The 25,604-nt window shown below is 39.9% G+C and overlaps 1 protein-coding gene across 26 annotated transcripts in view; it reads left to right on the top strand.

Moving 5' to 3' along the window:
* SOX6 (SRY-box transcription factor 6) overlaps positions 1-25,604 on the top strand; it is a 666,349-nt gene that overhangs the window by 326,205 nt on the left and 314,540 nt on the right. The gene's annotated exons all lie outside the window — the stretch shown is intronic.

Here is a 25,604-nt window from a genome sequence, read left to right as displayed (position 1 = left end):
TGCCATTTCCTTCTCCAGCTCATTTTACTGATGAGGAAACTGAGGCAAGGACTTGCCCAGGGTCACAGAGTTAGTGCCTAATACTAGATTTGACCTCAGGTCCTCTTGACTCCAGGGTTGGCTTTCTACCCATTACATCACCTAGGTGTTCTCTGCAGGATTGGAGCTATCTTAATTTAAGATTCCTTCCTACTCTAAATCCTTTAAATTTCCAGAGTGAAAGAAATAGTACTGGTAAATCAACCCACCATTCAGTGGTTAACTAGTTAATTTTCTCTTCTAGAAATGACCTCAAATCATCATCTTTTTATGATATTAAGCAATAAATATCTATTAAGCACCTTCTATGTGCTAGGTACAAGAGCTACAGAGAAAAAAAAGAAACATCCTGTTCCTTCAAGAAGCTTATATTCTATAGGAGGTGGGTGGTGGGTGTGGTCTTCAAACACAAAGCTATATACAAAATAAATACCAAGTTATTTGAAGTAGAAATATCAACTCTCTCTCCCTCTCCCTCCCCCTCCCCTCCCCCTCTCCCTCCCTCCCTTCTTTCCTCTCTCTCTCTCTCTCTCTCTCTCTCTCTCTCTCTCTCTCTCTCTCTCTCTCTCTCTCTCTCTCGGAGAGGGCACTCAGGTACAGATGAAGTTGGACTTTGAAGGAATCTAGGAAAGCTAAGAGAAAGATGTTAGGAAAGAGTGCACTCCAGATTTAGGAAAGAGACTACCCACGCAGAAGCATTGAGGTGGGAGATGAAATTGGTAAATTTTAAGAGTTGTTATGTAGTGGCTAGAGTGCTAGACCTGGAATCAGGAAACTTGGGCTCCCTTCCCGCATGACATACTTAATAGCTGTGTGACCCTGGGCAAGTCACTAAGTTAGGATTAATAATCTGTGTACTACTTCCCTCACATACTTGTTCCTCCTGGAGGTGTTTTTCTTGGAAGGCTGTGGTACCCTTGGCAGCAGGTTGGTGCCTTGAGTTGCCCAGTAGTGAGTTTCTGTGTAAGCCTGATCTTGTCTTGAATAGGAACCTAATGTAGACAATTTAAATTCTTCCATGAAAAGAAAGAAGGAAAAAGAAATCTAACTTTTAAAGCAGCTGTTAGTCTGGTAAAGTTGGTTGGGGTGAGCAACAAGGCTCTGATTGAGAGCTCCAGGTTAAAATCCTTCCAGTCTCAAACCCTTCAGCTGTGATTAAGTGATGAATTTTCGTTCTCCTTGTATTGCCTGCTCTTGTTCCCAGTGTAGCTGGGCCCTATCATAAGCAGCACTTGTCAGAAAATGAGTACTTTTAAAAAGACTTTTTTATGTCTAAATACATATATTTAATCAGAGGGTCCTTTGGCTTCTGAAAATAAGTTGTCTAATGAGAATTTCATCTGAGCAGCTGCGACTGAGGAGGTCAACAGGCATTGCCTAGGAGAATATGGCCCAGCTGGTTAAATCTGGTTGATGGTCAAGTGCTTCTTGTAATCCAGGACCGTCTGTTTGTAAAGGATAGAGCGAGTGCTGCAGCATAATGTACAGCTGTTTTAATCTCTCTTTAATAATAGAGCTCCTGGCCAGTATCATGTCTTGTATATTATATCACCCCAAAATGCTGTCCTGGTCAGGGTGAATTCTCCTCTGGGTCAGGTTCTGGAGTTTGGGGCAAAGGGCACAAAATATATTATGCCTCAGCTCATTAGCAACAGGCACAGTTTGGCTGTTCATACAGGCTGCCTCTCTTTCAGTCATCACTGAGATGTGGCAAGGGCTGGGGTACACAGTTAGAGAGAAGTGGGAGCCTCCCCAATATCAACATTCAACCTCACTGACAATGTTTAAGTGGGAGATTTCGGTCCAGCTCTCAGTGAGGGCTGAGAGGAGAGCATTTGTCCAGTAGAGCTTTGGGCTCAGAGTTGCTGTGATAATGAAACTGTTTGGATTCATTTCAATATTCTTGTTGAGAAGGGATGAGAACACTTGGGCTTTGAATTCCTACTGGGGTATTCTTTCCAGTGCCTTATGCAGCTGTTTCTCAGCACAGGAATGAGCATGTGTGGATGTGTATATCTGATGGATTGTTATCAGGCCTCACATCTTTAGGCAATTTGGTTATATCTATACATGCGCGCATGCTGTGGTATATTTAGTAAGGACGAAGATTGGCGCATATTACTCATCTGATAACCTTCAACATACTGGAAAACTGTGTTATGTAATTTAAAAAAATGAACCATCTCAAAGGAAGGAGTTTTGAAGGGTTTTTATGGGGGAAAATTTTTCCATCGTGGAGGCTCATTTAGGACCTAAGGCAAGTTTGGCACTGTATTGGGTCCTAGTTCCTGAGCACTGACCCCATGGTTGGAAAATTATCCTTGTCTTTCACTTGAACAAGATTTTTTAATTCTCCAGTTGAGCTCCTGATTCCAACTCATAGGAATATGTATTCTCTGGACATTTGTGTGCTGGCTGTGGAAGACGTGGAATGTGATTGTGTGAGTGATCGAGCTCAGTAGATTCCTGCAGGAGTCTTCAGATAACATATAATGAATGAAGAACCATGCTCTCCTGATGAAAAGGAAATGTATGTTTAAAAAAAAACCCATGGAAGAGTTTAGCATTCAGGCAAGGACAACACAAATAAGCATTTTTAAGGGGACAGTTGAAGGCTGTCGCTTTTCCCCATTGTTTTGACTGTATTGATGAAGCATCCGGTGCTCTCTGCCTGAAATCTCCTCCTTTCTATTTCTCATTCATGATTTTGAATGGAAGGCCACTTTAGGTCATGGGAGAAATTGGAAGGGTTTAGAAATTTTGCATAAGAAAATAAGAAATACATTGAGTATTCGTTGTAAAATGTCTAGAATTCTTATCTCAAATATATTAGGCATTTCAAATTCTTGAACTGCGATAGTTTCCCAAGACCAGCTATCCTCTCAATCCAGAATGAAATAATGCAAGTCTTTAAAGAAAGGAGGATGCAACTTTGTCAAATCAATATTATTATTATTATTTTCATTTTGAGTTGGAAGGAATACTTTCTCCTCACTCTCCTGTTTGGAAGATTCTCTGTTATGTTTGCAGCAAGCTCTTATCTAGAATCCAAGTCGTTAAAACTTGCAAAGTTTTTTTTCCTATAATTCTGTATGCTGATGATTGGTGTTTGCCATAATGACCTTGTCTTTTGAGTCACTCACACTCAGTCTCATTTTGGGAATCTAGTGTTTCCTGCTTCTATTGATTTCTTTCCAAATTGATAAACCAATGAGAAGATATTTGGTGAATGGCTTTTGATCAACAGAAGAGTTTGATTCCCAATCATTCTGGAGAAACAAGAGTTGGCTTAGACTGATGTATTTTTGCGTCTCCATCCATTTATAAACTTGGAAATGCTCTTTTGGTTCTAGCGCCTCTCCCCAATATTGTCAGCATCCAGAAGTTATTGTCGTGGTACTTGGGAAGAACACTAATCCTGGAGTCAGAAAGGATGGGTTCAGATCCTACCCCTGCAATTTACTACCTCTTATTTTCTTATCTGTAAAATGAGGGTATTGGACTAACTAATGTCTGAGGTCACTTCTAGCTTGAAATATCTGATCTCAGATTTTCATCTATTCTTTCATTCATTTCCAAATTCTGCTTGTATGACTTCTTCTTTGGGGGTACTGAGAAATTATTTAGAGGACTTTTTTGCTATTTTTTTTCAGTTGTCTACACAACAAGGAATGAATAGGGTTGCTTTCTCGAGACATGATTCTGCTTTCTGGCAGATAAAGATGCTTGGACCTTGTTTGCAGTTTTTGAATGACTTCCATATGATTGGCATTTTCCCCAAAACTAGGTTAGACATCTATCTCTGCTGCTTATTTCCTGTGTGACCATGGGCATCCATTTAAGCCTTCCAGGCCTTAGCTTCCAAATCTGCAAAATGAGTGAGATGGTTTCGAGGACTCTCGTGCCCTGTCCCTTCTAGCTCTGTATCTATGATTCTATGATCGTTGATTCCCTGAATCGGCCACTGTCAGAGTCCATTTGGACCATCATGTAATAGGACAGAGGAGATGATTCTCTCATGCTGTTTGACTCTTCCTACACGTTGTTTAGGTGAAAACATGTGGGGGGGGGAGGTGTGTGAGAAGGAAGTCAAAAAAAAGGATAAGAAAATTTTCCTTTTTTCTCTCTTCACCAAGCAAAGCAAGCTGATAAAAAGTTTCCAGTCTTGTAGACTTTAGTGGTGTGTGTGTGTGTGTGTGTGTGTGTGTGTGTGTGTGTGTGTGTGTACGTGTGCGTGTGTGTGCGCACGCATGCACGTGCATGTGTGAAAGCTTTAGCTGACTGTATCTTTTGGTTTCTACCTTCCTCTAAATTTCCAGCCCAGTTTCCTTTCTATCACAAGGCCTTTCAGGAGGCCCTCACAAAAGCCCTTTGATGGACCCTTCAGAGCAATTTTCCTTTTTCCTTTTGTTGTCTCTTAATAGAGTGTCTTCAACCCTTATCCCAACTCAGAGTACTCCTGGATTTTCATTCTTCCTTTCCCTGGACCATGATTACTAGGTTCGTTAGAGAACACATTTTTTTTCTTTTGATCTCTAATATCCTCCTACTGCTGTGTTATGGGGTCCAACCCAAGGGATGGCTTTTGAATTAAAGGGATTCTTGATCTCTAACACTTAGCTCCTTAAATAGCTTTCAACAATTTCTTCCTTAAGCACCTACTTCTAGGCCCAACATGCTCTAATAACACACACAGTAGGTGCTAAATAAATATGTGTGAGATGAAATAATTGTATTTGGTCCAATATTAATGACTATGAATAATGTTCTGGCAAATTACATGTGACCCTGGGGGAATCTTTTAACCTTCTTTGGCCTCAGTTTACTCCTCCTCTGAAATTGAGAATTTAGACTAAGTGGTATCTAAGGTTCCCTCCATCCTGGATGTTCAGATGTACAATTTTCTATTCCAATAGCTCAGTGATAGCCAGAGGCCTTCACTCCATCTATACCACAATCTTCAATTCAACAACCATTTATTAACCATCTTGTGAGACAGTAGAAAGAGTATGGGGTTTGGAGTCAGGAAATGTAGGTTTTATTCCTGTTTCGGCCCTTTACTCCCTAGGTCAACATGGTCAGTCAGTTTAATCTTCCTGAGTCTCAGATTCCAGAACTACAAAGTGAGGTGGTGAGATTAGGTGGCCTCTGTGGTCCCTTCATATTATACAGCTATAATCCTTTGGTCTTCTCTGTTCTAGGTACTGGAGATTCTAAGTTAGATATATCTCTAGACCACTTTTTAAAGGAGTTTGTAAAATCTTACTAATGCAGAGAGGTTTGGATCAGCTTAATTATTTTACTTCTACTAGAAACTACAGTTTAATGCGTGAAAGAATTAGACATCAGTTCTTGTCTTGTTTTATCTCCTAGATAGGTTGGGTGGCCTTGGCCAAAACATTTCATGTCCCTTCATTTTCTACTTCCGTTGTTTTCCAGGTTCCTTCTAATTCTAGCAGTCTGTGACTCCTGTTTAGAGAATTTATATTTAAAGTGGAGAGTCAGTTTTCCCTCTGTAGCAATGCTTAGATTTAAAAAGCTGCAGGTGATTAGAGTCACCTCCATGTTCCACTTTCTTCTCCTAAGGCTGTTCTTGATTTTCCTTACCCTCTACTTTCTGATGTCAAGATCTTTGTTGAGGACACAGAGCTGAAAGCTATCATCAGATTTTTATACCTCAAAAAGTACACTGTCCAGTGCTGTGTTTATTGATCTAGCCACTTAAAACTGGTCCATTCTGGGCAACACATCATTTGAGAAATAGTCAGATAGGCATGATACCAATAGGCCATCAAGTGCCATATCCTGGCAAAGGAAACAGGCACTAAATTCTAGGAAAAGAATATATTGAAGCTGAGGGTGATGGGCTTTGGACATTAGATTTGGAAATAGCACTTGTTGTTATCTGTCCTGGCATGCAGTTTTAAAGTATAGAAATCTTTTAGTGGAATGGCTGAAGACCTCTAGTAGTGACTAACAATATGTGAATTCATGGATGTTTTCCCCTGGGAACACCACAGCACCCTGAATTGGTACTTTTCTACTGACCAAAGCAGCATATCTATCTCTTGCATTTTGGAATGATATCATGCTCATTCAAGAAGTTGTCAGCATGTTGTAGAAATGGGTCATTGTGTAGTGACCTGTGGTGAGATCTCACTAGGGGGACCTTGTTACTCCTTAGAAGGAAACAGAAGAGTCGGACCAAAAAGCAGTGCTCTGGGGTCTGTGTTCCAAATCTTAAAATGACACTTTGGTCTTAAATAGCAAGGTTATGGGAAACAATATGGTGGTGTCCATGAAAGCCAGCCTTGGCTTTGGGAAAACCTTGTTAATTTCTGTCATACATCTTATCTCTGTAATCAGGGGTAAATCACCTTACCTTTGCCCCAGGCAGCTCTCTCAAATCTTACCTTATAACCTCTTTCAGCTTCCTTACAGAGTCAAGAAAATTTCCATACCAGAAGTTCCCTATCCAGTTAAAAGTTCCCTATCCAGTTAAGTCAGAAGTCAGAAACTCCAACTTTGCCCTCCTGCCAAAGCTGCTCCTCTGTTATTATGAAAAATAGTCATGCAAAGGATCGTGTGGAAACCACCCATAGCATTGGAGTTCTCTGTGTTTTATTATCACCTACCCCATTCTTTTTGAAGATGTGATAGTTCACAGTTGTAGAATAACAACTCCCAGACCTATAGTGCTTTCAGGTTTATGAAGCCCTTTTCTCACAATAACCCTGTGAGGATAGGTGGGGTAAATATAATGAAAATGGAGGAAGAGGAAAAAATGAGACTCAGAGAGATTATGTGATTTACTTGAGGTTACATGGCAAGTATATAGAAGGAGAAGGGCTCGAACATAAATCCCTTGCCCCCTAGTCCTGTGCTCCTTCCTCTATATATTGCTATCACTCTGCTTTATGGGAGCACTGGCCACTCTTCTAGTATGCGCTCTCTATCAGGTTCCTTTCATCCCCAATGCCTGGGGCCAGATTCTTTTCCAATGTCAAGCTTTCGTTGTACTTCCCTTTCTCTGTTCTCACCCCTTCCCCACTGTCCCTTCCTCTTGGCCACTCTGGAACAGCTCCAGCTGTGCTCTGGTTTCTTCCTCTTTTTCCCCCTAGACCCTCCTTCTTACCTTCTCTTCTCCCCTCCACCCTGGACCAATCTGACCCAGTAATCTTCTGGGTTACTAGGTTAGCCCAGATGTCTCAGGACAGGGCTGACTTCCTTGGCCCTCTTTCAGCTTCCTCTTATGTTGTCTTCCCTCATTACAATGTAAGCCCCTGGAGGGCAGAGGTTTTCTTTTTGTGAGTACGTGTTTGTATTCCCAGGGCTTAGAACAACTCCTGGCACCTACTGAGTGCTAGGCAGTGCTGACTGATGTGACTTGATAGGACTTTTGGATCCACGGGATCAGTATCTATCTGGAGCGTGTGGATGTGCTCTGCGGGGGAGCGCCCTGTGAGTCCTGAAGTCTGCTGACAGAAGCAGGTTGACTTTTCCATCTTCTCCAGGACTCTGCCCCATGCTGTGCTGCACAGGTAGCAAAGGATCACCTTTGAGGTCAATCTGTGCCCTTCTATAGGGAAGCCAGGGGAGCCAAGAGATGGCAGCCATGAGATGACCATGAAGAGGGAGAGCATTCCAGGCATGGGATTTTTCTGAACCTTTCAGCAATCCTTCTTTCGTGGCGACCCAAGTTGTTTCTGATCCTTTCTCCCCAACCAGTTGTTAGCATTCTCTCCCTCCTCAGATTATCCTCTGTATGTTGAATCCCCTCCCAAAAGAATGGAAACTCCTTGTGGGCAGGGACAGTCCTGGTGCCTTGGCTTCCCCAGTGCTTAGAACATAAGTGCTAAAGTCTGTTGAGTTAAGTAGTGAAGGTTAGTGCTGGCCTTTGACAACCAGAGACCGTGCTTTTTTGAATCCAAAAAATTGTTTTGTGTGGGAAATGGTTCAGTCCTTGGGTCAACAACTCAGAGTAGTACCTGCTGTGTGAAGAGGGAGTGCGGGTGCTCTTTCCCAGCTCTGGGTCTTCCGCCTCTGAGATGCTGAATCTGCCTCCTTCCTACTTCTCTATTCAGCTGATGTTGAAAGCCCAGCTCATCCACCACCTCTTCATGGACCTTACTTGATCAGAGGTCTAATAGAGTTGGCCACAGAGCTGTATAATGCTCTTGATGTTATTCTCTGTTTTATGTCATAATAAACCATGCCTCTGTAACACTGCACATCATGCCTTCCTACCAGTAACCTGGGATGGATGAGAAAACTGAGACTCGGAAGGGTCACGTGGCTTAGCTAAGGGCAGAGCTGGCCCTCTGGTTTCAGGTCTGACACCCTGTCTGCAATACCCCGCTGCCTCCTAGTTCCAGGAAGGTAGAACCACAGCTTTACAATTTCCCCATGCAGAATCTAGCTGTGGATGAACACATAGTAGGCACTCAATGAATACTTGTTGATGGAGGTCTAATACCTGTGCTCTTATAATTAAGGTATGGGCTGGACAAAGGTGCTTTTAAAATGTGTAAGAATGTATACAAAAGAAAAAAATGATGATAAATAGATAATCTATTGTAATTGAAAAGAGTGATATATAAATGCTGAAGTGGTTTGGGCATCATTGGGACCACTTGGGACTTGTTAGGAAAGGCATCAAGGAGGTGAAGATTTCCCCACCAAAGTTTAAGAGAGAACCTCTCCACCTTACACATTGTTTTGTCCAAGCTGATTATTATGGATTTAATTATCTTTGATATTAGAGGGTCACCATGACATAGTAACTAGAATTCTGGATTTGGAGTCAAGAAGATCCAGCTTCAAATTCCACCCCCTTATCCTTGCTAGCTGTATGACCATGGTCAAATCTCTTAATCTCTTTCTCATCTGTAAAATGGAAATGATAATATTGGGAGGGCCTACCTCATGGGGTGCTGACTTTAAAAACTTAAATGTCTGTGATTCTTATGTGGCATGGATTGAGCATTCATTACACATGGGTCCCAGATTCTTCTGCCTGCTTCCAGCTTCCATTACAATCGGTGCCCTTTTCTGGGACAAACCTGAATTTACATTGTTGTGGTTCAGCCTGACTCTTTGTGATCCCACGGGCCATAGCATGCCAACGTGATCCTTGGGGTTTTCTTGACAAAGATGCTGGAGTGATTTACTGTTTCCTTCTCCAATGGAATGAGACAAACAGAGGTTAAATGAGTTGCCCAAGGTCACACTAGTGAATGTCTGAGGCTGGATTAGAACTCAGTTGTTCCTGACTTGTCTAGGGCTAGCACTTCTTTCCACTGAGCCACTTAGCTTCCTCTATATTTTTTTAAACCTCTAACGCTGAGTATTCCCAGAAGGTCTCCCTTCCAACTATTAACCGGGCCTGACCCTGTTTAGCTTCCTAGATCAGAGGAGATAGAGCTCATTTGAGTTGGTGTGGCCTTAGATGAATTCCCCATTACTGATAGCTTTTAAAAGTTCCATAGCTTTAAGTTTCAGAGTATCTGTAAAGCTGGAGAAGATTGCATATCCAATCTTATCGATTGTTGCCTGATGTGTGAAGGTGGGCTTCACTTATAGGTCTCTCATGATTTCTTGTATATTTCATAATTTCATCAGTGGGTAGAGTATGGACTCAGAATCAGAAAGATGTGGATTCAGATCCCGCGAACTCCACTTAGTAGCTATGTGACCCTGGATGAGTCACTGGACTTCTCTAATCTTTAGTTTCATCATCTCTAAGACAGGGTGTTAATAGTATCTTCTTCACAGGGTTGTTTTGATGACCAAATGAGATGCTTTATGAAGTACTTTGCAAACCTTAAAGAATTTTTTTTTTAAGTGGCACAGTAGATAGAGTGCTGGGTCTGGAGTCAGGAAGACTCATCTTCATGAGTCCAAATCCAGCTTCAGATGTTTATTAGCTGTATGACCCTGGTCAAGTCACTTAATCCTGTTGGTCTCAGTTTCTCATCTGTAAAATGAGCTAGAGAAGGAAATGGCAGATCACTACAGTATGATAGAAAATGACTGAACAACACCCTGTGCCAGGCCCTGGGCTAAGAGCTGGTACACCAAAGCCATGTTAGTTCCTGACTTCAGGAAGGTTATACTCTAATTCTAACAAGGGAAGATAACACAAATAGGGGAGGGGTAGACAGGGAGGGAAGTTATGGTCATAAGAGTAGTGGCACATTTGAGTCATTAAGTGAGATAAGAAGCTTCCTGGTGGTTTTTGAAAGTAGCAAATGTGTTTTGCCAAAAACATATGAGTTCTGGTGATGATAATGCTGACATTACTAAATGGGTGGGGTCCTACTCAGTATAGCATTAACTCTTTGGAACAATAAGATGGTTGAGAATCCTTAATTGATTCTTCTGTGGGCCATATTTTATCAATGATTTAAGTTCAGATTTATTTTCATGTTACTTTATTCTCTTATTTCACTTAAAATAAGTAGAAACATTCTCTCCTGTTGGCCATCACCCTCAGTTATACAGCTTTGGGGTAGAATATAAATAGCAAAGCATGATGGGGTAAGGGAAAATCAGGACAAGAACTGGTTCAGTGGGTCAGTAAATGGCTGGGATGGGACAAAGTTGTTTGTGTCTCCTGGCTTCAGTTGAATTTATTTGAACTCAAACCTTATTTTAGCTTCTGCTTTCAAGAGTCATAGCTCACCTGTCTCCACATGCATGAGAATCCTTAATAAATATTCTTCGATGGTGAACATGTGTATACCTAGAAGACAGGGAGCAAAGGACCGACTAGAGGGGAGAGAGGTAGGCATTAAAGATGGTGATCATTTAAAGACCTGATAAGAATGTGATCCCTCCACCTGATGATAAGCACAAAAGGCAAAAACTCCTGAAGAAAATAGTTTGCTTTGGATGAGCTGGGAAACTTCAGTCCTGTGGCTGTGGCCTGTGCAGAAGTGAATTTCCCAGTGGTTGAGGGGCACGGCCTCAGGTTTCTCTGGTGATGAACTTTCCTTTTCCTTAGCCCTCCTTGCTCTGCCAGTCCTGCTGTTTTGCAACAAGGCTTAAAATGCTTTAAGTGCTTTGACCGTGGTAATGAATGAAAATGTCTTTCCAGCACTGAGAGGATTGCATTTACCTTCTTTGTAAAAGCGCTATTAGAGTGGGGCAGCTGTAAGTAAGGGTAACGATTTGTGTCCACTGCTTATTTACTGAAAATTGTAAATGTATTATTTATTGAGGGCTCTCCAGACAGTGCTTGTCAGAATAAAAATGTCAGCTCTGAGCAAAATGTTATAATACATAATAAAAATGCTAGGTGCGCATTTTAGAGAGACAGCTAATTAGACCTGCCTTTCTTTAAAGAAAGACACAAAAAATGTCGAATGTGAGGTACATTTTAAATTTGGATAGATTCTCTTTTTCCACCTACCCCTGAGCTTTGGTGTTGGCTTTGGAAAACTTATCAGCCTTAAAAAAAATAATAATTTTGACAACTCTGTATTGTCGCCATTAGGAACTGCTCCCGAGACACAGGGAGGCGGGTTGGTGGAGGAGGCCCGCTATCCCAGAGTGAGCAGCTGCTTCTACCTCCATGTTTTGTCTGAAACTCCAAGATGTCACTTCCTCCCTGAGCAGTGCTCATGGAAAACTGCCTCCAGTGTAAACAACATAGAATTATTAAGCTTATTCCTCAGCCGTGCTAATTAACCCCAAACAAATTTCACATTAAGGAAACAGAATTCAATCAATGTAAATGTTATTGCTCTGTATTACTGTAAGCAATAATACAGTGGCTAAAATAATTAATTATTTGGGGAAATCATCATTTTTTTGAAGAGAAAGTCTTCATTCTATGAGGTGCAAAATATAAGAAGGATTTTTCTTCCCCCTTTACCCCCTCCTGGCACAGAGCAGTCAGGATCAGGGCCGGGAAAGCATGGGTGACGCCCAGCCATTTTGATGGGGAAGGGGAATGCTTCAGAGCCATTTAGTCAGAGCTTGCCGGCTTTCTGTACTCTGGTATAATACATCTGCAGACTTCATCTGTCATTACCCATAGTAGACCACCAGCCACATTAGCAGGTTCCCCCTCCCAACCCTTGCTCCCCAAAGGGAAAACATTGTAAATAGAATTCACTCCCCTGCAGATAAAGTGATGCATCCTCTGTACCATCGTGCTCTGGTTTGGGGTAGCATTGCCAATAACTCAAGAGGATATTTTCTCTTTTTCATCCAATTTTGTCAAACAGAACTCTTCATCAAAATTTCAAATAAACTGGGTTTTGCCAGCATATGAAAGTTATCATTAGATCCACTCCTCTTTTCTACTCCTTCATTAAAATATTTCCTAAGAATCTGCTTCATGGGCAAACCAGTTATCTTTACCCAACCTGGTGAGAACTGGATGTAAGGTTTAGGCCTTTTGGGGGTGAGGGGCGTGCAATGGTAGTCAGCATTGTTTACAGTATTATCTTGTGAGGACTCATAATTTGCGATCCGGCTTTCAAAATCTTGTAGGACCAAAGCACCCTCATCTTCCCTACAAAATATTTGCAGTTTTAAAGGAACCACTAGATGATTAAAATAAAACTGTGGTTAAGTTAAGCTGTTTAGGTGTAACAATCTCTGATAACGATCATCGTCATCGTCATCATCACCGTCATTGGCATCATAGTCATTGCCATCCTCAGAAGACCCGAGGAGCTGTGCAGTACAGAAGCCAGATGGCATGGAATGTTATTTTTCATACAGTCAAATGCATATTTGATTAATCTGGGTTTATTTATCACTTTGGGACAATGGGCTGTGTAGAGTACGGGATGCAATTCAAATGCTATTTATAATAAGATCATTTTGAGATATGACACATTCCTTAACTGGTGCCTACCACTGAGTGTTAAATAAGGAAACTTGGAGACATGAAGAAATCTAAGAAGCGACCTCTTAAAATCTAATGGTATTTTCCCCAAATTAATGAGCACAAACCATTTCTTTGTAATTGACAAATGTGACTCCTTATTATCGTCATCCAGCCTTGCTTATTAGTCAGTGAGTGCCCTATTTCATGGATAGCTCTAACTCCTTGCATGTGTCTAATTCAACCTGTGTCTTGATCCTGGTAGGAGTATTTAGTCTCTTAATTGTATCTTAAATACTCAACAAGCAGGTTGATATTTAATATTTATAACGAGGTAAAAACTGACAGAGGGGAGCTAAGGTGTTTCAAGGCACTTCCAGAGCACAATACCACAAAGAATAAAAATGCCCATATATTTCACACCCATACTTGGGGGGAAATTAAAAATGCATAGAAGGAAGGGCTGCTCAAGACAACACCCAACGTTCCACTTTCTTTATTGTGTCTTTCTTTGAGTTTCACTGATTGGTTCAAGATTATGACTTGATATTTTGCCTCATTATAGCTTCATTTCTTGCTAGATGGTTATTCCGTTTTTCTCCTTGTTTGGACATTTATTTTTATTTTTTCTAATCCTAAAACACCTTTAGAAATGTTATTCGATGGCATTACTTTGATAGCTGATAATATATCACAGATGATAGGAAGCCATGTACAGTAATTGAAAGAATCAGATACAATTTAGTAAACAGAAAATTCCTATTCAACATTTCCCATACATTTTAAAGACCTGTGTTTATGAGTATAATTTGGAAAAATGCTTTCATTGATATATAGGTAGAAACACACACATATATCATAGCATAGAGTAGCATGGTATCTAATAGCTAACAATTCAACCAACATTTATTAAGCAAGCACCCACTATGTGTAAAGTACTGTTTTAGGGATTGAAAAAAACTATTTTATTTAGATCTTTATAATAATTAGCATTTACGGAACACTAAAGTGATTGGAAGACTCTTTGGAAAGATAATTAGTTAAACCATACAATGTCTCTGCTCAATATTCCTAGATTTTAAAGGTGCTATATAATACCAAATAATGCTATGAATATCATCAGATTGATGTCCTGGTTAGATGCTCTATTACTGCATTTTAAAATTTGGATGCAAAGGGCTCAGTTCTAGTATTTTATTTCTCTTACGACTACGTTCAGTAACCTGCAGCAAACATGCTTTTTATGTTTTTTTCCCCTCTTCTTCACTCCTCCCCCCCACTAAATCATTTAAAATTATTAAGAAAAAAAAGAAAAGAGGGCTAATCCAAAAGAGGCTACAGACTTTGAAACCCAGTGGCCCTGAAGTGATGGGAAAATGGCCAAGGTGTCATAGGTAATTTCTGACCCTGTTTTACGAGTTCTGCAGTTCCTTATTCCCCTTGTCAGCCTGGGAATCCCTGAGGCTGTGCAAACTGGCTGAACATCACTCAATCCCAGTTTTATATCCTCTTTTAATAATGTTGAGTCTATTCTGTCCAACTTTGATTCAGACAACCTGCTTGTCTTGAAAAAGTGATATATTTAATCAGTGGCTCTGTCTCCAGCATAGCTCCCACTGCGTGAGACTCCAGCCAGAGAGTAGTACAGTGTCCTGTCACTTCTGTTTGAATAGGTAATGTGGAGCCGATCAGCCGAAAAGACAGGAGCTGGAACTGCTTGTTAGGACACATGATCAAAAGCCACTCTCTGCTTTCTGCCAATCAAACCTCATGTCGCCTTGTGGGGCAGACATTCAATAGATTTTTTTTCCCCCTGCCTTACACCGTGGGCACTTTGCCAGCTTGACATGTGAACTGTTACAAAAGATAGCAGAGTTTCCACCGCTCGCTTGCTGCTTTTAAATATTACCGAACGCTTGCTGTCGAAATTAAATATTTATCATAATGTATTGCAATAGATTTAAAGAATGACCACCCTGTTTTCTTTACACTCTAATTGTAGCAGCTTGTGGGAAGCAACGATAGACACTGGTTTTCTGGGCAAAATAAGGCAAAAAACAAAACCCTCACATGAACTGCCAAACTCTGGCAAATAGTTTTAAACAGAATGATGGTAGATTTTCTAAAACAGTCTTACTGTTTAATGTTTTGACTTCATAAGGGATTTTTTTTTCAGCTGTTAGAAAAAGAACTTTCTGAATTTATGGACAGCAGGATAGTTTTTATTTTTGAATCATATGCAAAGATATTTGGATGAACTTAATTTGCAAACAAAGTCCAGGATTTCATTCTCTGTGCTGATTGGGGATGTGTGTGCATGTGTGTGTATGTATATATTTCATCTCTTCAGGACACTTCCATCGATCTGCTCCAATTTATAACCTGCTCTTATGGGTACTTTTTCTTCCTTTTAATCTTTTCCTTCTACTTGCACACTCCTCTGTCTCATCACCACCTCATCTCCCTGCCCATGATAAGCCTCTGTGCTGATGGCCCAGACCTGACATCCAAACTTCACAAAAAGAAAATGAAGACCTTGGTAATGAATCTTTTCCCTGTTGATTTGCAAGATTTCTACCGAAGCCTCCAAAACTCAGATACTGGCTTTTAAAACTCTCCAACCTGAGTTGGTGCTTTGCTACCCCACACTTGTCAGTTGGTACTTGCTGGGCCCATTCTAATGATCATTTTAAAAGGAGTTAAACATTTTCACCAAAACATACCATGGCAATCTAGTGGAACTCATTTAAACAGTGAGCTCCACATAAACAGCTGCTCCTTCAATAAGCCATTCTTTATAATACCCTTATTACCTTCTAGTGTCTCAAATTCTGATTAGTCAACAGTGCTGATTGCTGCATGGCATGCCGTTGCCCATCTTCTTTCGGCTCAGCTGCTCATGTCGTTGCTGTTATTTGATTACAACACAACTTGTGCATTGTTTCCCCAAGTTGCTCTCATATTGTGTATCTTAAAAACTTGACGTTAGCCAAGGAAATGGGATGGGAGCCGGGGATGGGAAACTTTCTTTACATCCATTGGTGGGGAGGGCGGAGAGAGAGAAAATAAGCAAAATGAACACATGGATGAAGAACTCTCCTGTTGTAAAGACTTTTTTGAGTCTGAGAATGAATGTCAATTAAACTAATCTGTGTAAAAGTGCACTGAATGGCACAACATTCGGTAAAGGTGGAAGAGTGATGATGAATTAAAAAAAAAATCCAAACAGAACCCTAAATAGTGACTGTATGTATTGAACTCAACAAGAAGGCTCTAAAATGGGGCTTCTTCATCTGGTATCCGTGAACTTTTTTTTTTTACAATTATATTTCAATATTATTGGTTTCCTTTGTAATATTAATTTATTTAATGCATTTAAAAAGATTATTCTGAAAAAGTGACCAACCAGATTGCCAAAGGGATCCAAGATATACAAAATAAAGTTAAAAACCTTGACCTAAAAAAAAAAAGAAAAGAAGGAAAAAAAAAGGTTAAGACGTTGAAAACTAGGTGTTGTTGGAACTGGCCCCACCTGGAATTTCCTAGAATCAGAGAGATCCTATCTTTATCACTTCCCTGGGACTTGAAAAATGGAACCATTGTTCAATGCCACCACCACCACCACCACCATCACTACCAGTGTCTCCTTGAAGAAGATGAAATGCTCTCTGTTTTAGTTACAGCTAGGTAGGGGCGGGAGAAATCGCCATAATGAAGCTTTAATTTCAATGATTCCTTTGTTGTGACCCCTTAGAATCTAGTCATCGGGAGTCGGAAATGCTGACACAGGAGAAATGCAACCCCATTACAGGCCCTAAATCTGTCATTGTGCTCTGGAGTCTGCTCTGAAAATAGCCAAGCTCTTTTTGTAAATTAAAATCGGTGTGAATGGGAACAGATGTTGGCATGCTTTACTTTATCTGCAGGGATCCCAGTTAAGGGGGAGGAGGGTCAGCAAGGTTAGATGGTAGGAATTATGGCAAATGTGCAAATGACAAGATCGACGGTTATAGAAAGTCTGTTCTGTATAAGGATATAAGTAAACATAATTAGTAGTTACTTTTGATAGTCCAGATGATGATTATGCCTATACTACTGTACCCAGAGAAAAAAAGAAGGGGGTTGGTGTCAGTCCCATGAGAGCTTGTGCACATGCGTGCTCTCTCTTATCCCATTGTAGATGGGTCTAACATCCATTTCTCTTCATCACATCACATTTCACTATGAACTGAACGGTACTGGGCAGTAGGTGTTATTGACCAGCATTATCTGAGCATGACTTTCTATCGTTGATATTGAAGGGTAGTCTTTGTACACTTTTCATATGTGTGTCAAAAATAATGAAAATGGGTTATGCTCTAAAAATGTACCATTTATCAACTATCTTGCATAGTCAATTTAAATAAGTCTCGCAGAAGTTTGTCTTGATTTGAAAAAATAGCATAGGATGAATTTATTTATAAGAACCTTAATAGTTTCTCTCAATTCCTTTTACATTTTAGATTACCTTATAATTTTCTAAATCTACATGAACAATAATGATCAATTTTGTCAGTATTATTCACACCTTTTATTAATTTAACATAGATGAATAAATGTGAATGTTGTGAAGAGTTGATTGGGAATAGATTTTAAATCTGACAGTTAGATTACAGGGTACCTAAGAAAAAATGGCTCTTTCACTAGGTACCTAGTAATTTAATTCTTGTTTGAAATTATTATAATTTATTACAGTGTGTGGGTCCTAATGAATGTCTACTATTAAATGAAAAGGAGAAATTGAAATTAAGATTATGAAATTCTTTTAACTCATATCTTAAAATCCTCTTAAACAATTCAGGATATATTAATAAGCTATGTAGGTTTCTTGCCATTTTCTATAATGACAAATAAAAACATTTTTGTCAGAGTATAGGGAGATCAGAGAATGCTGAATATGGATGCCTTTAAAGCACCAGTCATACAATATTGGCATTTTAAAGAAATGTTAGTGGCCATTATAACAGCATAAAAATTGACAACCTCTTTCAAACATTTGTTTGCATTATATGCTGGCTTCTCTAGCAGTTCTGTTCTCCAGAAATGGCTTGCTCTTCTGGGTATTACATATTTGGCTTAGGGTGGTTTGGACCTTTGAGCTGTGTCGATATAACATCATTTTTTGAAAACTCTGAATTCCAACTACTGGAAAGGTTTTGTAGACTAAGCAGAAATTTTAAATAAAAACTCCCAGAGAAAGGACAGTCATTTAAAATCATCATTATCTCCTAGTTCTTCAATAACTTGAAAAATTAATAAAAATGGAGATTGTCTTTTTTTATTTTTACATTGTGCATGAGACAAAATAGCAAAGACTAAGTAGTACAATGCTATTCTTTTCTCCCATTTCCTAACCTGAGAGATTATCCAAAGAACCATTTGAGAGGGCCAAGACTATCTTATCCAAGAAGAGGAGATTTTTTCATTGGCCATGATAATTAGCAAATAATTTTATAAGAACACAAAATACTAAATTATATTTAAAAACATAAATATTCTTTAAAATATTTTTAAATACTTCTTTATGTTATCCCTGAGTTGGGGGGTGGTGGTGGTGGTGGATTTCTTTCCTGAAAGAAACCATGGACATGCATCAATAAGTAATCAAGAGAGAGAAAAGCATGAATAAATTTGGTGGATACCTTGTGTGTCTCATCAGACATTATGGTACATGTTGTTTGTCACTTTCTTTAGCAGGGGATCTGAGTGTCATAGACCCCATTTGCAATCTGGTGGAGCCTAAAGACTGTTTTAAATGCATAAAGTAAAATATACGATTACAAGGGAAACTGAGTACATTGAAATCACATTACTAACATATATGTTCATATGTGTATACACACACACATACAGTTTGATGAATCCCAAGTTAAGAATCCCTGCTCTTGAGGAATATTCATATCTGTGTCCAAGTGTCATGCCAGATCATTGACTGGGCAATGTTGTGGTTGCCTCTTTAAAGCCCCTCTGATCCTGAAAAATAGAATGTGTCTTCCTAACAGAGTGGTCAGTTTGATGAGTGGGAGGCTGGTGGTTGGTTTCCTGCTTAGGTTTTCCATAGATGTGTGGAGCTGTGCTTTTGAATCTAAGGAACTGCATCCCTGAATGAAGCAAACAAGGCCTTCTATCTGCCCTGCCTTCTTGCCTTCTGTTTTGCCTTTGTCAAAAGAATGCAGCGAGAATTCTGCCTGCTTAAATATAGAGAGGTGATTTGTTGTTTCCTGACAAAGTGAGTACATTTTTTGAGCTCACATCGACTCAGGCCCTGAAAAGAAGAAAAACAGAGCTGTATGCAGCCATCCTCTCTCAGTGATAATGGTCCTTCATTTGAAGGGGAAAAGAAATGTTTACAATGGTTGTTGAATAAGGAAACAATTGAATCAAGCTCCTTCCACCCAAATTTCTTTTCACATCCATCAGTAATGCCCACTTCACGTGGTTACTGTTTATCACTGTAACCAGTTCTAGCAGTAAAATTCTGGTGCCTATACCTCCTATAGTTACAAAAGTGTAAGGCTAGCCAACTGCAACATGGGTGCAGGTTAGGAAGAGGAGCTTTTCTTGTGCAGTTTGGAAAACTAATAGTGATGGAGAAAAAATATGCTTCTTAAATTTTTTTGTCAGTTGTGACCTTATAATTCTAAAAATGTAAAAATGTTAACTTTAAAAAGCATTGCAATTTACAAAACTCTGTCTTGTTGGATGTCCTGAAGATTCCTCCCCCTGCCCCCCTTCCAGTGCCTGTTTGAACTCTGAGTGAAAGGTGGAAATATGTTTGCTCTAACATATTTGATGTGATTGAGATGAGATTAAGTGATTTAAACGATTTAAAAATTATATTTACATTAGTGCAATCTGTTAGCTTTAATGCTAATCTGTCTTTTCATTTGCTTCGTGGGGTAACAAACTGGGCATGGAGGGTTAGATCTGTTCCGAATATCAGTCACCTTACATTTGGGGTTCTTTCTGTAACCAGCCTCTGGGTTCTCCAGGCAAAGTTGAGTTCACTATTTAGACCTTAACTGTACTTCTTAGCAATGACCTTGTGGGGGTAGAGAAGCATGGCCCAGTGGCACTTTCCAGCTGTATACAGGCTATCCGTCGGGGTATAATCATGCTCAGTCCCAGCACCGCAGGCTTGGACATATGTTGAGTTTTATTTCTTTCTTCTGACATTAATCCTATTCACCAGCTGTTCTGCCAGCTGCCATTCTTCAGCTTGGAGATTACATTTTGGGGGATACCAACAAAGGTCTAGTTGACCACTGCTCTCTCTCCCTCCCTTCTCTCCCACCCCCTTCCTCCTGCCCCATTTACTTTAGAAATGATTGGATTTGGGGGTTAGGAGGACTCAATTTTTTTTTCTACTCTCACCTCAGTCCTCTTTGGATCCCTAGACTTTAATGTGATTTATGATCACTTTGAGTGTGTTAGAGATAAGCCTTTAAAAGAGCCCAGATTACCACCTTACTTATAAATCCCCTTTCCATGAAAAAGAATCTGTAGTTTACATTGAAGACTGTAATTAATGTTTCTTATTCTATTATGTAAACAACATCAATTAGTAGCAAAATCTTCTGATGTCCTAAAATCACATTAAAGACGAAAAACGTGCTTTCATTCTATTTTTCCCCCAGGTTTCTGAGTGTATCTCCATTAAAGATGATACATTTTTTGAGCTATGGTTTCACTAATCTAGTTTGAACGGGCTATTAAATCTCTGTTACACTCATAATATATACTAATAAGTAGTATAGATTTCTCACTTCGTATTCCAGATGATCTGTCCATAAGCAGGATGTTAAACATCTGTAGTTTAAGCCTTCTGGGACTAACAAATGCATTAATGCTGGAAAGAAATGTGGCCTGAGCAGTAAGGTCACAGACCATGTGCTAAAGAAGCAACCCCAATATCATCAGGTCCACATGCATACTTCAGTGGTAATCCTCCTATTTTCATAGAGGAGAAAGCCTAATAGATTTAAATTGTAATCATTCTCAGCCCACATTTAGTATATTAATGGCAGCAAATACACAAAATCCCATATGCCTTATAATTCTCTTAGCGGATGCTTTAACAGCTTTTGCTGCACTGCTCCTCACAATAGCGGCTTAATAAGTAGCCACTTGCTTTCCTCGGTAGTCGGACTAAATGGTAACATCAGTGATTGCTGTGGACCGCTAAATAAGGAGCAGAGATTTTGCATTTCCCCACTACTTTATAGGACACAGGGACCTTGCAGTAAGCAGGCTGTAAGGAATTCAGTTTTAATCAATCCAAAGGACCAGCAGGAGTCACTGGAATAAATACTACCCTGTCTGTGATCTTAGTCTTCTTCAAGCTCCATTAATCCAGTGGAGCCACCATCTCATTGATGGGGGTATTCCCTCCAACGGCAATACAGATCACACCCCTCCATGTTTCCTATACCATGGGACTCTTGTTTTTCCTTTAAGTTAGCAATGAGAAGAGGATAGGAAGGGGGATGGGAGTGGGGCTTCTTTGTATTTTCTTGGAAAACAAGCCCCAAATGGGTATTTCCAGAAGGTCCAAGAACTTCTCATCATGCCAAGTCTAGGTGACTTGTTGAGCTGGGATTTAAAAAAGAAAGAAAGAAAAAGAAAATGAAGCATCCTGAATTGACCGTCAACAGTGCCTATAACCAAATCTATAGAAATGAGGTAGAAAAAAGTTCTACCACTGGCCTTTTGGAACAAATACATAAAAAGAGTGAGAAATGAAAGAAATATTCTTGATTCCCCCAGCCTTGGCTCTCCCCCCAAAGCTTTACCAGGAGTGAACCCCCTTTACTAAATCCGGACATTCTATTTATAGCAATATTCCCCTTTCCATTGGTGGCCAAAGCGCTGCTTATAGGAAAACCTACAGGTGACTAATAGGAGCTGCTCACTAAGTGGAATAATGAATAGTATTAGGTGTCAATTAAATCAAGCTTCCCCGAGGTGCAGGTGCTCCACAATGTACTGACACATTTCAAGTAGCTATGCCACTTCACCCATGCATATGAACAAGCGCATTTGCATATTAAAAAGCTGAAAATTATTTAACTGAAGCAAAAGTCTTTTAGAGATGATGGAGGTTATTAAAACTGTTGACAAGAAAGAAGGTAATTGCCTGAAAATGAGAGATGACATTCTGCTATACACAGGGAACGTTGTTTTTGTTGTATTGTGCAGCCGTGCCGGGGTGTATAACCTATTACATTGAGACTGCTCCTATGCAATTAGACCCTTTTTGTCCTCACTTCAATAAGGCTATGATTATGAAGGATTGAAGAACACTTGGCATATTGAATGTCTGTTGTTTTTATAACTTCGTCAGAAATGACAAAACACGTTTTGTGTCCTGTTTTTTCTTTGTAGGCTTATTGATTCTGTGATTATAATATTCATAAAAGACAATGTGTTCATGGCTGAACACTCTGTCATTTATACAGGTTTTATTTTTTTCCTCTCTTTTTCCCCCTGCTGCAACACCGTACTCATTTGAATGCCAAGGTGTTAGTCATAAGATGAACAGATTTTTTTTCTAAGTAAAAGATGAATAGGTGAGGAGAAGTTGATCGTACTCATCATTCCAACTATTGCCTTGGAAAATGTCTAAAAAAGAGGAATGTTTGGGGAAAGTTTCAGATGGTGATCATTGGCCAGCTCACAAACTTGGAAGCTGTTAGGTTTCTTTCTCTTGAACATGAACAACTGATTCTCCCTTAAAATGTTGATGACCATGTTTCTATGGGCCAAACTGTGGATGAGGAGCATTTAGGAAATAGCATGAAATCATACATGTAGAACTGGAAGAGGCCTGAAGGGCCATCTCATTCCTTCCATTTCAGAGGGGAGCAAGCTGACACATGGAGAAGGGAATTTACTTGATCAGGTTCACATAGGTAGCAAGTAGCAGGGTTAATATTTGAGCCCAGGTATAAGATCATAGATTTGAATCTGAAAGAAATCTCAGAGGTCATCTATCCCAATGCCCTGCTTTTGTGGAAGAGGAAATAGAAGGTCTAAAAGGGGAAGAGACTTGTCTGTGGTCCTACAGGTAGCAAGTGGCAGGGGTTTGAACCCAGGTTCTCTGCCTTCATATGTGGTTTTCTTTCCATTGTGAGATGTTGCCTTTCAGTATGGGCCCCCAAGGAGGAATTTTTATATAGCATAGGAAACAATGGATTGAAGTTGACTCCTGAGGTTTGAAGTGGAGCTGACTTGATCCTATACAGCAAAGATTGCTTGTGAAAAGATTTTGTTTCTAACCATCTTAATTGGTTTGATAGACATGGAAAGCCCAGCACCAGTAGCTTCAGTTTTTAATAGATCCCCTCTGGGTCTGCACAGTGTGAAGTTTCTTGTCATTGTCATGACCCACGCTCCTCTCTTGGAGTTCTTGTTCTTGGGGGACCTGGGAAGGACTTAGGCTTCCTCCGCCCACCCTTCTAGATGCCTGGTGCCACTTTTCATGTCAAGTTTGTGCTGATCCCCTTCCACTGCAGTGGCATATATACAATGAGGAAATCTAGGATGACTTTGGCAAGTATGGAATCTTTGGGAGCTGGAAGAAATCCCTATTGGTCCATAAAGTTTCTAGAGTATGAGCTAGTGTCCCCTCCCATTCCTTTCATGTTGCTTTTTTCTGCATAATGATGATGTTTCTCTTCTGTTTTGCCACATCTGGGCTTTAGTAAATTAAGAGGCACACCTAGAATCCCTGTTAGCAGCTGTCGACTCATTCATCTCATCTGACATGAACTCTTTGAGCCAGAGAGGGGGAAAATGGCTTTAGGCATACCCTTTTTTGATTTTACCCAGAAGAAAATAGCTAGCACTCAATTACCTTGTTCTCTACAAATCCACAGTATTATTATCTTCTCAAAGAAAACAATGCTGATCTGACCATATAGCTTAAGTGAGTATGCTTATTGATGACTGAAGAGGGGAGGGTGGGCCGGATCCTACTCTCCATCTGCCTCCCTGTTACATATCCTCCTCCTCAGCTCTTCTCCATTCAAGTCTGCCTCCCCCCCAATTTCTAAAGGAGAAATTTCTTCCAGTTGCTTTTTTAAGTATTAAGAATTGTAAAGGAAGGTGATTAACTCAAATTCGCCTATGTAGATTTAGAGGAGAATCAATCCATTTTCTTACTATTAAAAAAGTTTTCTAAAATGAATCTCTTGTGGACTAATTGAAGTTTTGCTTCCTTTGAAATACAATCTTTCTTTGGGGTGCTATTATTTTTTTAAAGAACATGTTTTAGCATCATTTGCATAATTATGTTTACTGCTTAAATACATTATTACTTGTTTTATTTTTTATTAATGATATAAATGATACTAATTATTAGTAAAATAATGATGTCTTCACAGAGGACTTTATAATTACAAAAGGTTTTTTAGACCTCGTTTCATTTGACCCTGACCAACAGCCCTTTGAGGTGTGCAACACAAGTATTATTCCCATTTTACAGTTGAACAAACCCTATCTCAGAGAGGGGAAGTGACTTGTGTCTTATAGGAACCAGAGCGATGACTTAAGTCGAGAGTCTTCTGACACTTAAATCTTGTGTTCTTTTCACTGCCTTGCTTTTTCTTTATAAGAAAGGGACAGTTTAATGTTTAAGAAGTCAGGGTTGAAGAAAATTTTTCATTTTAATTTGAACAAAAAATATACATTGGGTATACTCGTGAAATGTGGTTAAATTAAACTTGCAAGCCTATAGTCCAAGCACTGAAGCAATGAAAATTTCTGTTTAGTGCTACCTTTTGGAAAAAGGGAAATCTGGGTAATAGTTCACACTCATGTGGCACTTTAATGTTGCAGAGTGCTTTCCTGAAAACAACTCTGCAGAACAAGTAAAGCAGGTTTGATGATTCCCATTTTGCAGCTGAGTGAACTGAGGCCAAGGGAGTGTGCAGAACAATAATAAAAGCTCACCCTTACTGATAGAGTGCTTCCTACAAAGAGCTTGTCTCTCAGCAACTCTGTGAAGTAGGTAGTATAAGTTTTATTCTCTCTCTTTTTATAGATTGAGAAACTGAAGCTCAGAGAGTTCAGCTAATTGCTCGCAGAGCTAGGATTTGGTCCTGTGCCTTTGGACTTCTGATCTAGTGTTTTTCTCACTGTCTTCCCCTCCCTTTTGGGGCATGGGTTCTGTATTAATCATAATTATTCCTCCATATCTTAACCAGAGACTCATGATGGGCTAGGAAACTGAGAATGCTTTCTTGGAATCCAGATTAGAGAAAAGGAAGCTCTCCTGTCCAGCACCCTTCTAGGCAATCCTCTTAGAAGCTGAGAGCAGGGTTATAGAGTAAAATGTTAGGTCTTTGTATCTGAATGGCAATGGTTCAGAGACAAGTTTGATGTGGATGCTAGTTGAGTATTTCTTTTTCATAAGGGATACCAGGTAGAGAAGCTAACTTGCCCCTAAGATAGGAAGGAGTGAACATGAAAATGAAAATGTGCTGATGAAGAAGCCCAGGAGTGGCACATAGAAGAGAAGTTGAATGAAGGGTCTGTGGGTTAATTGGGAGTGCAGTGTGGCCATATATCCAAATCACCCAAGAATGGGCCCGGGCGTAGTGGATCTCATTGAATCTGGGTAATCCCAGGAACTGTCTAGTCAGTGGGGACAGAGAGGCCAGATCCATTAAGAAAGCTTCTCTTT

The sequence above is a fragment of the Notamacropus eugenii genome, chromosome 6, assembly GCF_028372415.1.
Source record: "Notamacropus eugenii isolate mMacEug1 chromosome 6, mMacEug1.pri_v2, whole genome shotgun sequence".
Classification (NCBI taxonomy): Eukaryota; Metazoa; Chordata; class Mammalia; order Diprotodontia; family Macropodidae; genus Notamacropus; species Notamacropus eugenii.
The sequence above is the reverse complement of the archived record's forward strand: the minus strand, read 5'-3'. Positions and strand labels throughout refer to the sequence as shown.